Below are 13,631 nucleotides of genomic sequence, written 5' to 3'. Positions count from 1 at the left end.
AGTCTCAGTAAACTTAAAGCTATGGCTATTGCCAGATTACTTTGAGCTCCTTGTGCCAATAGACTGGCTGGCACAAAAAGTTACTGTATTGGCAGGATAAATGACCCGGTTATCATGAGGAGGCAGAAATGCTGCTACATATTAGAGACAGGGAGCAATGTGTTTGTCACTCAAATGATCTGTTGGGCCGCATCTTGGTATTCTCATGCCTTGTGTAACTGTAATAGGCAAGTACAGCAACCATAACCAGATTAGGGCCTGGTAATCAGGTGCTTAGACTACTAAGTTTTGAGAATTTGGCTTATGCCTTCAGGCAATCCATCTAGACCTGCAGAAGTATCGCCCATAAGGAGGAACATCTGGAAGCGTGATGAAGGGGTAGATGATGGTTATGTTATGGGCTTGGGACACACTGCAGCAGTGGAAGCTACAGTTTGTTTTACTCATCTTCGTCTTATACAGGAGCCCAGGACATGTGAGTAACCAGAATCCTGAAGCTGTTGTGCCTGAATGGAGTAAACTAAATGTCAGAAGCAAGTGGTTCTCAGCATTGCAAAGGGTGGCCTACAGTGGCTGCTGTTGGTATCCTTCTTGCTCCCCAGCGGCTGTTAAGTGTTTTTGGCTGCTAACAGCTCAAAGCTCTCTCCTTCCCAAAGATTAGCCCTCAGCTGAACCAAGCTAACTTACCTGAGAATTATCCTCCCTGGAGATAAGAGGAGCTAACTCTGTAGTACAATATATGCTTCAGAGCTCCCCGAAGGAGCAGGCTCAGCTAAGGCCAGTTTTCATCCTTCTTAGCTACCTTTGTCCCTGCTTTTGCCTATTCTGCTTCTCTTGCTTCCCTCCTCCCAAGAACACTCCCTTTGTAAATCATTTTCAGAACAACTTTAATCTCCGGCCCTGCTTCTAGGGATTCTGACTTAAGCACCCATCTTCTACTATTAACTATACTGGAAACGTATTTTTTCTATCCATATCACTCTGACCCAAACCTGATAGTATGCACATGAAAGGTTGTATACATTGAGGTTGCCAGTTTTGTTTTGTTTTTAATTTTACCTCCTGAACCTAAAATCTCTCCTTAATTTATGATCATAGCAAAGGCTCTCATTTTCAATTCTCAACCTCTCTATAACTCATAAAAACTATTCTATTTTTGTCATTCTCCCAGCCTTCTTCTATACTGATGCCAGCTATTTTTTAAAACACGATTCTTATCATGTTACTCCCCTGATTAAACATTTTGGTGACTTTCCACTGCTTCCTGGATGAGGTCCCCACTCTTTAGCATAACATACAAGGCTTTGTTTATTGGGCTGCAATTTGGAGCCGAATTATGATAGACTGTTCCTCCTACCACACAGCCTGTATACCATATGCTATAGTCATAGTCAACAACTTCTTCTTCCTTGAATAAGACATGCTTTGGTTTGAATCTATGTTATTTCTTCTGCTTGGAACGGCCACTTCTTGGTTTTCTGCTTGATGAATACCTACTTATACTTTAAGATGCACCCTAATTTATTAACTTTTTTGTGAAATTATTATTCACCAATCCAGTACCTCTTTCCAAACCCAAAGAAGTACTAATAACTCCCTTCTTTGTCTTCTTATAGCGCTAAGTACACACCTGTATTATGACACTTGTCATATTCTTTGTTATTGTTTATTAACATGTTTTTCACCTCCACACAACTTTGAATATTCCAAGAATCATGTGATTTGTCTTTGTACATCTAATATCTCTCACATGGCTTAGCACTGTTCTCAAATAATGTGTATTAATTGAAGGAAGAACTTGTCTTTTTCTTAGCTTCACAGCCTGACAAGTTGATTGGTTCTGTCCTTGCTCCTGTCTTCAGTCATTTCCCTCTTGTTGGCAATTTTGAAACTGAAGAGTCTCTGGACAGCTGTCTGTTCACCTAAGTCTAATGACTCTCCACGGCGTCAGTCCATCATTGCTTGAATTATATAACTTTCCTTCTATGCACTCAAATACATTCCTGCTCCCTGTGATTTGTAACAAAGGAGGGTTAAGAAATAAACTTTTAGCTTGGTGACATAAATGCAAGCTAACATTTTCTCTCTCCTTGAAGGTAGTAAGAAGTAAGGAGAAAGTGAGAGAAAATTGCTTGACAAGTAAATAAATCCCCACCTCCTTCATAACTTCCTCTCTGTGCTGTACTCACTCTGAATGCCAATTTAATTGGTCAGTTTTTCTGCTTCATCTAGACTTACATATAACCATAAAGTGATGCTTTTTACATTTTTAGCTTTTTCTAAATAAAATTATTTCTTTACATTTTTGAGGGGCTGGATTGTGAATCTCACCTAAGGGAGTTCAAATAAACACATTTTTTTAACCCCAGTATATTATTAGAAGTTGTATTAGTGATCCTTGATTAAACTAGAAGGTAAAAATGATAATAAAAAGGCCCTGCATTATAGCAAACCCAATGGTTAATGTGGCATAAAACATGGTTATGAGACTCTGGCCTGATAATATTCATTTTTTTTTCCTCCAGCCACATTCTCAGCCTCAGCTCCTTCATCTCCCTCTGACTTCAAAGGAATCTCTGCATGAAGAGGGAGGGTACACAATAGAAGAATTGGCCCAATTATGCCCTTCTGTTTGGAAATGGGTGAAGATTACGGATATGTTTTACTTCTTCCTGTGCTTTGGACTATATAATGTCAATTACCTCAAGCAAAACCTCCTACCCTGGTTAATACATAGATTTGGATTATACCAAAAATTGCATAAAATTGGAAACAAGACATTAACAATAATCCTTAATGGTGCAACATAAGAGAATACATGTTTATATTCATTGACTTTAGCTGGTACCAAAAAAAAAAAAAGGTAAATTAGAGATTTAAATTTTATATTTATTATATCCTGACCTTTTTGCTCCTCCTTCACCACCTTGTATTATGAATGAGGTAATTAAAAGGAGTCTACTTATTTTTTGTTCTGCTATAGCAGAACTAAAACATTTTTGCCCCCTTAAATGTGTTTGTGTGTATGTAAATGTGTGTGTGTGTGTGTGTGTTGTGTGCATTGATCATTTTAACCAAAGTGTGAAAATGAAGTTGTAATGCTAAAGGCCAAAGGAATGAATTAACCTGACCTGTTAATTAAAAGACCGTGCTTGAAGTATTAACCAGGAACCACTGTTAGACTTTTCATTCTCAACCCAAAATGGGAAGGCAAGCACAGTAATCCCACATCACCTCTGGAAATGATGTCAGGAAATGTTTTCTCAGAGTCAGCTACTGGTCAAGACTTACATCAAGTTAAACAAAATAATGAAGGATCAGGGATTCTAAAAGGGCCAAAAGTTCGAACAGGAGACCTTTAGCCCCTTTGCCTGCAATGCATAATAATACTTCCTGTTTGTTTGATATGTCCTTACCATACTCTGAAAGAACAAACACTTACAACTTCCATATTAGGGACAAAGTCTTCTGTCCCCACCCTTCCTGTTTAGGATTATTTTACACAGAAGTGAATCAGTGCAGTTTGAACTACAGAATGAATATGACAACAAGAACAAAAACCCCAAATGGACCAATTACCTAAAGCCATGTCTTATTAAACTTCCAGAATATTTGGGAGTGTCCATACTACAGAATAATTACATATAACTATATATGAATTTAACTAAGGTTGGCTTGAAGTTTAAAATGTCTTTAATAAAAACTCCACTTTCCTTATGTGAGTCTAGATAGATCATACAGTTTAAGATTCACCAACAAAAGCTTGTAGCAATAACAATAGTGGGAGGCTTGACTTCTAAAAACAGCTCTTTCCTGTTAGCTATTTCTGCCCACAAATACAATTGATTGCAGGTAAGTAGCATGTAAGTATTTTTATCATTACTAAAAGAGTTTGGACATATATAAAATATAAAGGAATTTTAAAATTAATAGATTGTTGTTTAAGCCTCCAGCTTTAGTGGCTTGTTATTATTTTACAGTCAGCACTTAGGCTTTACTTCCTAATGCCCCAAGAAAATAGAGTAAGAAACTTGAACACAAACCTTTCCACCAGGTAACTCTAGAGTTTATAAGCAGCAATGAATGACATTTCCTCAGGAAAATCTTAGAAATTATCACTGTTGCTCTTTTTATTAGTCCATGTTTAACCTGAAGCTAGAAACTACGTCCCATTTATTTCCGTCTCCAGAATTTGTATTACCAACTGTGCTATGTTGAAGTTTATATGACAGGCCATTTCAACACTTTTGTTTAGTTAAAGAGGAGTGCATCACTTTTAAAGAAAAGCACGATTGCCAAAAAATATAAACAGCCCTAACTTTGATTAATATAAATATTTTAAAACCAGAACGTTCTGTTACATCTTACAAAAACAATTCGAATATAGCTGATGGGAAAGAAAAAGTGCTTTCATACATTAGACAGATCCAACAAAATACAGCTGCAGACCAAATTTTAAGTAAATATGAATTGTTTGTCTTCTCAAAGGGCTATGGTATTTACTTAAATGGAGTTATTTTAGAGTACTTTATGTTTCATTAGTAAAAACGAAAGTTTTCAAGATAGTTTTATTTTTGAAGTATCCCATTTAAGTTCCAAGTCCTCTAATTTAAAAATGCCATTAAAATTACTCCCCGTGCCCAGTGAGGGTTATTTGCTAATAAGCCACTGGACAAGAGATGTGTGAAGTGAATAGATGAAGAAAAACGTTGACAGCAAAAGGGAGGTCTAGGGGGTGAAGTTAGTTTATTAGGCCCTGTTTGTCACGAATGGCCCTGCTGCACATATAAAAGCAAATCCCTCTACCTTAGAAGATTAATTCTGAAGGAGGCACTCTTAGGTCAAAGTATACATAAGCGTGTGCCTAATCTCAGAGAAATCAGGCTATTTTCTCACAGCAATTAAGCAGAGGTCTGGGGTTTCACCCACAGTGTATTTAAACACAGGATACAATTAAACCCCAACGTATTAATATCTTTGCTCTGCAAAATTACCCAGGAAATAGATTTTGCCCTCTTTCAAATGAAAAGCAAGTCAAGTTAAGAGAATAACTTGATTCTTAGCTAAGTTGCTTGAAATAAGAGTATCGTAATTTCTTCTAATTGCAAATGTCTTATAGACAGAGGTAGTTCTTACTTTACAATAGGATAAGAGTTAGAAGCTTTCTAGTTCCTTTAATCTAAATAGCAAACCTTAGAAGTGTGCTTGAAAACGTATTGTTTTTAAACTGTAATTAAAATTCTGACGCAACATATGTGAAAAATCAATTCATTATAAAAATCTGAGAACTCACTATTTACCGTCAGCAAAATACCTTCAGTGAGGAGAAGCTTTGCAACCAATGCGAAGAGTAAAAACAGTATACATAAATCTTAAGCAGTTGAGTGCTCGGAAGGGATTGCTTTCTACAGAGGTTTTTCTGGAAGTTATTTTATTCATATACTCATCTCAAAGAGCGAATCTTCTAGGGAAAATTGTAGCCAGTTTAAAATACCGCTTCACAAAGAAAAAATAAAAACAACAAACAACTTTTATTTGTTGTACATCAGTTCCCTAAAGGCAAAAATTTTTTAATAGTATAAAAGTTATATTAAATAAACTACCACCTTTATTCAGATCTTGAAAAAAATAACCTTTCAGGTACTAAAAGATTTTTAGTACAAATATTGTTACTTCTACATATCAAGTTAGTATTCCAATTTATTGCCAAACCAAATTCTCTTAGGTTTTTTTAGTGAATAGTAGGGGAAGGAAGTTGGTCCTGGAATAGGAAAGGATACAAATTTATAGTTTATCCTTTACATGGCTGAATCGATAGTTTTTCCTTTTATATAGGAGTTTCTAGCAAGATAGTTGTTGGTGTACGGTACAGCAGAATACCCAGTGAGAAATCCTTTAACCCATGACACATGAGAATGTTCTTATACATTAATAAAACTGAAAGAATGAAGCAATATAGGATGAATCAGATGTGGGAGAGAGTGGATTGTGTGTTGTGTGTTGTGTGTTGGGGAGGCTGTGTGGTTGCCAAGGTATTTTCCCATCTAACACTCCATTGTTGCTTTTAAGAGGAGCTGAGTACTTAAGGTAAAGTGCACAAGGCAATGTGTCTTTGAAAGCACACTATAAATAGTTTAGGCACTTTTTGGATGTGTGGTGGGATATGTGAGGAGGCATGCAATCTGAATTTTAAGAAGGATTGTTTTAATAGGACCAATGACTTTAATAGTACTTCTTGCTGACATCACTGGCAAATTGGTCTATTCTGTAACCTTTACAATTGCAGCATATCCCAAAATGAGTTACTTATTAAACAAATGTTCTTTTTTTTTTTAGGGCAACTGACCTTTAAATGATTATTTCTCAGCACTTGCAACAAAGAATCTCACCTCTCCCCTTTATACTTCTGATGCTACAGTGAGTGAATCCATAACCTTTTCACAACATGTAAGGAATGTGCCACACAATATGGAATTGCAATCACTAATGAACACTTTTTCTTTTAAGGGGGAGTCTTATTACTTATTATTAAATTATTGCAATACACAGAAGCCATGCAAAAGTATAAAAATAGTTATTTTGATCAATCTGCAACCATTTTAGAAAATATTAACTCCAAAAACACCAAAGAATAATTTACTGCTAATGACAAGTTTCTACTGACATTTTCTACCCTTAACTTATTTTTAATAAAAAAAATTTTTTTTTTTGAGACAGAGTCTCACTCTGTCTCCCAGCCTGGAGTGTAGTGGCATGGTGTTGGCTCACTGCAACCTCTGCCTCCCAGGTTCAAAGGATTCTCCTGTCTCAGCCTCCCCACTAGCTGGGATTACAGGTGTGAGCCACCACACCTGGCTAATTTTGTATTTTTAGTAGAGACAGGGTTTCTCCATGTTGGCCAGACTGGTTTCAAACCCCTGACCTCAGGTGATCTGCCTGCCTCGGCCTCCCAAAGTGCTAGGATTATAGGTGTGAGCCACCACGCCTGTCCGGTTTCCCCTTAACTTCTGAGGCAGAGGGGTGTGTGTGTGTGTGTGTGTGTGTGTGTGTGTGTGTGTGTGTGTGTGGCAGTGGGGGGTTAAATACTGTATTTGATTGGAAAAGCTTTGTCTTGAAAGTTCAGGCACTTATGCAATATTTGTAGGCAATTTGATTTAAACCTACGTGCAACTATAGCACAGTACCCCTTTCCACTAACTAGAAAGAAACGCTTTGAAACTCCAGAAGTATTCATGAAATATATATCATGTAATGTTAGAGATTTTAAGATTGTGCTTTCCTCAGAAATACACACATTTGTAAAGATGAAATGAGTATAATCAAGTCGTGGTTATCCTTAATTAAGTGGAGATGGTAATTATAAACTTTATTCTTTAGGAATCAAATCAAATCTAACACATATTTAGAAAAGCTAATGCTTTCTGGGATCTTTTAACATTGGTAAAGATATCCACACTACTTTAAGTCCCAATGGCCTTTTCTTGAGTAGATAGCCTAGTTTACAGTTTAGTGGAGCTGCTGAATCTGATAAAGATTTCATTAGCTTAAATATTTTCCCGCTTAAAGAAACTGATATTCCAATCTTGAAAAATTCCAAGGAAAAGTTTTGGATTTGAAGGATTAAAATACTATAACAAGCTAGCAGTTTTTACTTTACATACATTTTAGTGTAACATTAATGTACAAATACCTGCTTATGTTCAAGAATAAACTTTTTTTCTTGCAAAGCTGACCTTATTTGTAAAATGCTGTTTTAGAAAGGTGTTGGAGTGACTCATAAAATATTTAAATGTCAACCCTCTACAGAGGGTTTCACTTGTGTGTTCTCTCTTTTTCCCACATCGTTTACAAAAGGAGCATATTGGAATGAATTACAGAGAAATCTGAGAAAATTTTTCTTAAATAATGAAAGATAGTTGTTTGGAAGGAATGTTCACTCACAGTTTTCTTTTCGACTCTGATTTGGTAATGTTTTGTAAAGCATAAGAACAGCCACAAGCCTTCATCAGAGAAATCAAAATTAATGTCCTTTGGAAACATTGGGCTCTGAAAGAAAAGGAAAATAACAACAGAGATATGACATACTTGGCTCCCTTAGTTTAATTTCGACAAAGGCAAATCAATTATTATATTGGCATGTAATCACAAAGAAAAATGCACAGACTTAAGAGCAAAACGACTCATTGTCGAGACTTCCAGGGCCTTATTCATTCATTGTAGTGGCTGCTGACAAACAACAGAGGGAAATCAACAATGCTGGATAACATAATCATCAAGGGCTTCTATGTCTGTAAGCCATTTAAATTCCTGACATTGAATATTTATAGTGAGTGATACTCCTTTAACATAGACCATATTTCAGTCAGCTCTCAGCACTCCTGACCTTCTTTCATACCCACATTCCCTTGGCTTCATCAAGGCCCCCTCTAGCCTCACGCCTGTTCAAAAGCTGGGCACCCAGCATCACTGGCAGTTTCTCAACTGCCCACCCATTTTTCAATATCCCTGTTTTCTCTTCACACCAGTTTATCGTTAGCATACTATCTGCCCTTTCACAGGCAGCCCCCAAGACACAGTTGTATTTATTTTGTACTTATCAATACAATGTAAATCAGCATGGGCTTACCTCCTTGGGGTTAGTGAACCTACCTTGTCTGTGAGCACAGACAGCACTTTGGTCACAGATGTGACTGGTTAACTGTACAAGCAAGGAGGATAAATCCACATCACAATACTTCATTCACCAAGGAAATCTGCAGTGGATTACGGCTTCTCTATGGTTAAGTCTGGTCTTAATTTACTGCTTTTATTCAGTTTTCAACCACAAACGAGCCCCTTATGAGGCATTCACTATGTAGAATTGACAACTCTTTTTATCTACTTGAAAAATATTTTTGGATAATAATTTATGGTTACAAAATATTTTAAGCAGTTTGAATAGTTATATTATATTCTTTCTGTGCTTAACGATGCAGTATCCCCTGTAAAAATGGAATGCCAGGCAATCTGGTAATTTTACGTACAGTATTTATAAAAACAGAGCAATTTGGCCATCTAGAAACACAAATTAAAAAAAAAAAGCTGTGCATATTTCATAGGAAGTCTTTTAAAGACTTTTTTTAAAGCTCTTAAATTGCATCTCAGGAGAAAATCAGAGTTCAGAACAGTATCTAAAGGCCCTATATATGGGAAAAAAATAATTTTGGCAAGCACTGTATTTTATTTATGGGTTATTATGCTTAAAATACCATATTTTGAATACCCTTCAGAAGGAAAAAAAGCTGCAGATCTCTCTGAAGACACAAGGGAGAATTCATATGCTGTTTATCTTTTATACATGAAACCAAAATGTGCGGGTAGGTTTGCACTTTTTCACCATAAAATATATTCTCTTAATTTATATTCTGGATTAATGCTGTCTTTAAAAAATCCATTTGAAGATGCTCATTATTATTGGGCATGGAGTAGTTTTCAAGGTCTGATTGCCAGTAACTGGAACTACTCTAGAAATCCCCGATAGGCTGAAAACACATAATAAACCTGTAATAAGTAGCAAGTGCCAGGATCAGTTTGTCATTTTAGATGCACGTCGCCTCGTATTGCCAAGCAGTGATCTTGTAACTGGAAATGGAACCCATGTAAATAAGATGGAATGTATTATATAAATGGAGACAATGTAAGCAGCGTGGTTGATGTTCTTTGAGATGACAGAGTTCCTTTTGCATTGCTTCAGATTGAACCATGGGTACACAAAACTTTAGAACTTTCCCCTTGGCAGAATTTGAGCACTTTCAGACTCATTGATAGTAAGAGATTCTTCCCGTTGCAGAATGAACTCCCCATAGGTAAACAAAGGAAACATTCAGCTGAGGTACTAGCTGTGTTTTCCTCATTAGCGGCTACACTGTTCTGAGCAGGGAATGAGTGTTTGGGGAAAAGCATCCTTGGCATTAACAAGAAGGAAAGGACATTGCTTTTTACAAGGAGGAACACTTTATATGATTTTCTAAAACATCTCTCTTCAAGTGCCATATGTAAATCGTATCTTTTTTAAAAAAAAACAAATTATGCTTGTGCTTCAGGGGGGAACTACATAAACGTGCAATAGAAAAATAATGAACTGTATCACTTTGGTTAGTTAACCAATTATTGCCTCTTTATAGACTCAGATGCTGTTTGAGTTGCATCATAAAAACAGGTGGGGTTTGTTGTTTGTTGTTTTCACTGGTTTGAAATTTTGCTCAAAAACATTTTTTAAAATGCTGTCATTCTTATTATTTTAGAACTTGGAGCATTCTGCCTTTTAATCTGGTAGCTAGGTTTCATTACCTTAATAGATGTTCTAATGAAGGTGTAAAAGAAAAGGTTAGAAAGGAGATAGATTAGGCAGTGGAAGCATCAGATTCAAATGCCACTTAATGTAATTCCTAAATCATTTATGTTAAAATTGTTTCATTAACAATATTACAACCACCCTCTGTTCAAACACATTAAAATACAGATAAGAACAACTTTACTAGTGGATTTTAGAAGCTAGGAATTAGGACGACGGTGATGAGCTAGACTTCTCTGTCCTGGCAAAAATAGTTTCCAATTACTAGCCATGGATCAGTGAACAACAGATTCCCTAGGAATATTTGGTACGTTCTCTCTGATCTTCCTATACCTGTGTACCTGGATACCAGTCTCATTTTTCCTTCCTCTTCCTGACGAGCATTACATGTGAGGTAAGAGTGGGAGGGTCATTTAACAATGAATTTCCCCGTTGTATAACCATTACAAAGCTATCAGAGCTAACTAACTTATTGTTTTCTAAGTCACTGTACAATTTCAAGGTTTTAATGGTGCTTAAAATATAATACCTGTGTCATTTATTTCTTGAAGTGAAAGCTAGTGCCAGCCTTTGAAATTCATGTAAAACAAGTGGTTCAATATGGTTTGAAGAGAGAATGAAAACTCGATAAGCTATTAATCTACTTTAAATGCTTTCCTAATGGTTTGCACCTTTTCTTACTGATTTTTTAAAAATTCAGATTTATTCAGAAGAAAATCAAATTAAGCATACATCCAAATTTTTGTATAGCACATTCGTTAGAGTGAAACCCATATACACAGTGAGGCAGGGAAGATTGACTAATTAAATAATTTGAAAATAAAGGTGTGCCTGGTTAAACAGTATCAACTTGAATTTTTTGCCTAGTGCTCTGAAACTATGGGAAATATTTGAAATGGGAAACTGGGTACATGAGCATAGAGAAGGGGCTAATTTCCCAACAATAATCCTGTGAGTGACACTTGGTTTGGGAAAGGAAATTGTCCTGTCTGACTGCTGATTTGCAGAGGCGGAGGTTTAAGAGTTAGGACAAGCCAGAGGCATCACTGTGACTCCAAGGCACAGCTATAAAACAGAGCTGAGTCTGGTTGGTATGTCTGCCCGTCAGTGTATCACCAAGGAGCCTAGTGAGACATTAGAGGAAACTCACCAGCAGTGTCATATTGTCTGAGAGACAATGCACACACAGAGAAGACTTTTGTGGGGAGATCATGTGAAGCATACAGAATTAAGATGTAAGGTAGAAGGACTCAAGCAGTCCAAGAGTAGAGGGGGATGAAAGCAGGGACTGCATCTCAACGGTGAGTGCGGCCAAGAGAACTAGAGCCCAGCCCAAATTCATGCAGGATATCAAGAGTCAAGTGCTACTGATGAAAAGATCATGACTTTTCCAACTCAGCAGAGAGAGTACCTCTCCCCCAGTCAGCAGTGTGGTGCAGGGCACAAATGACAAGTCCAAAGAGAGGAAAATCAATGAAAGGTTGAAGAGTTACCAAAGTAGAATTAACAGGGACAGTAATAGAGTCAGAAAGCTTGCTCTTGAGTAAACGTGGAAGGATTCTCAGGAGCATCTGCAAGCAAGGCTACTTCAAGAGATACTGCTTGTAGAAAAATGATAACCATGCCTGAAAGGACAAACATGGGATCCAACAACATGATGTCTACGTCCAAGACTACGACTGAGACTGAGATCATGTCTTTCTATTTCTTAGTGAGAAAGTACTGGAAGTTAAAGAAAAGCTTATAAACTTTATTTTAAAAAAGCATAAAACTTATGCAATAAGTATGATAATTGCATATATACATACATATATGTGCGCAAATGCCTAAATTAATTGCTTGGTAAGCGTGTTGCTTTACCGAAATGTTTTAGTGAAGAACACTGGTTGCCAGTGTTGCAAGCTGCAGAACACTTACTCTGGTGCCATGCAGAGACACCTGAAATGGGGATGCGCCAAACTAAACATTCCACCACATTTTTGGCACCTAGCGAAGACTGGCCTTGATTGAATCTGCTGCACACCCGGTAACCCAGATAAATGCTACACGCCTGTCTTCTGAATGGGGGTAGCCTCTGATTTGAGGATTGCCAAGTAACCCAATTTTAGAATAGCACAAGTTTTAATTATATGTTTCATTTAACTGGCACCTGTCCTTGGAGGCTGTCATTAAAATCTAAAAAGCTATGATGTGGGAACTATTATTATTTATGATTTACAGGGAAGCAAAAATAAATAAAGAGAGAAAGAAAAAAGAAAGCAGAAAAGCTGAGAGGTTTCGAGGAGTGGTAGAAGTGGAAGACTAAAAATTCCACTGGTGAAAAAGAGCAACATTTTAATTACCTAGAAAACCGATAGAAAACAAAAATCCAGATCATCGAATTTTTGGTGTTTGAGGTATAAGTTTACTAAATACCTACCTCATCCACCACTTCATGTTGTGTGTAGGATACACCTGTCTTTTCCTGGGTAAAATGAAAGCAAAAACCTCTTAAATAAAATGCTTAATCCTGAGAAAGAGATTTTATAAAATAAGTTCCATCAATTTTTAAATCCCATACTATTTCATCTGTTGAAGAAGAAAATTCTGAAGAGGGAAGAGGTTGAGATATAGATGAAACAAAATGGATAATGTGTTGTTAATCAATGATATTAAGTAGTGGGTACATGGGGTTTTATTTTACTATTCTGTTTAGTATAAATTTGGAATTTTCCATACTAAAAAGTTAAAAGAAATTCAATTTAGAGAAGCATTCAGATACTAGTGCATATTTATTTGGGTTAATTAATTCATTTTATGCTGCCAAATTTGGCCATAAACACAAGAACAGAACATCTTATATTAATTATATTATATTACTATATTTACGTTAATGATCTCACTATAACGATACCAACTTCTCCCAAAACCGAGAAACAAAAAAATCTGTATGTATTTTTCTAGTCTCTGAATTTACAAGCAGGCATTTTATAATAGTCCTGGGTTTCCAGACTAAATGCCAAAATATGCTTCCCGTTTAGATCAAATTCAACTTTAACTAAAAATAATTAGCCCTTGCTCCTAATTCTAATGGAAATGTAAGACTCTTAACTATTCAGTGATAGTAGCACTATTAGATACTGCTGCTAACAGTGATTTATATGAAATGATTAGGAGACTGTTTCTCTTGTGGGTATGTGCAAAATTTGTGCTAAACCAAAGGCAAAACAATAATAAAAACTACTGCTTTTTAACCTTTCCATGAATTTAAATTAAAAAATGTGTACTGGAACTACTCATTAATAAGACCTATTACACT

At 36.3% G+C, this 13,631-nt stretch overlaps 1 protein-coding gene across 18 annotated transcripts in view; it reads right to left on the bottom strand.

Annotated features, from left to right (window-relative positions):
- Positions 1-13,631, bottom strand: part of ADGRL2 (adhesion G protein-coupled receptor L2) — a 684,558-nt gene that overhangs the window by 404,921 nt on the left and 266,006 nt on the right. For all 18 annotated transcript variants that reach the window (XM_050769910.1, XM_050770082.1, XM_050768737.1 and 15 more), the window contains one exon: positions 7,942-8,046. The gene's annotated coding sequence lies outside the window, so the exon portion shown is untranslated. The remainder of the gene's footprint in view (positions 1-7,941; positions 8,047-13,631) is intronic.

Source organism: Macaca thibetana, chromosome 1 (assembly GCF_024542745.1).
Source record: "Macaca thibetana thibetana isolate TM-01 chromosome 1, ASM2454274v1, whole genome shotgun sequence".
Lineage (NCBI taxonomy): Eukaryota > Metazoa > Chordata > Mammalia > Primates > Cercopithecidae > Macaca > Macaca thibetana.
The sequence above is the reverse complement of the archived record's forward strand: the minus strand, read 5'-3'. Positions and strand labels throughout refer to the sequence as shown.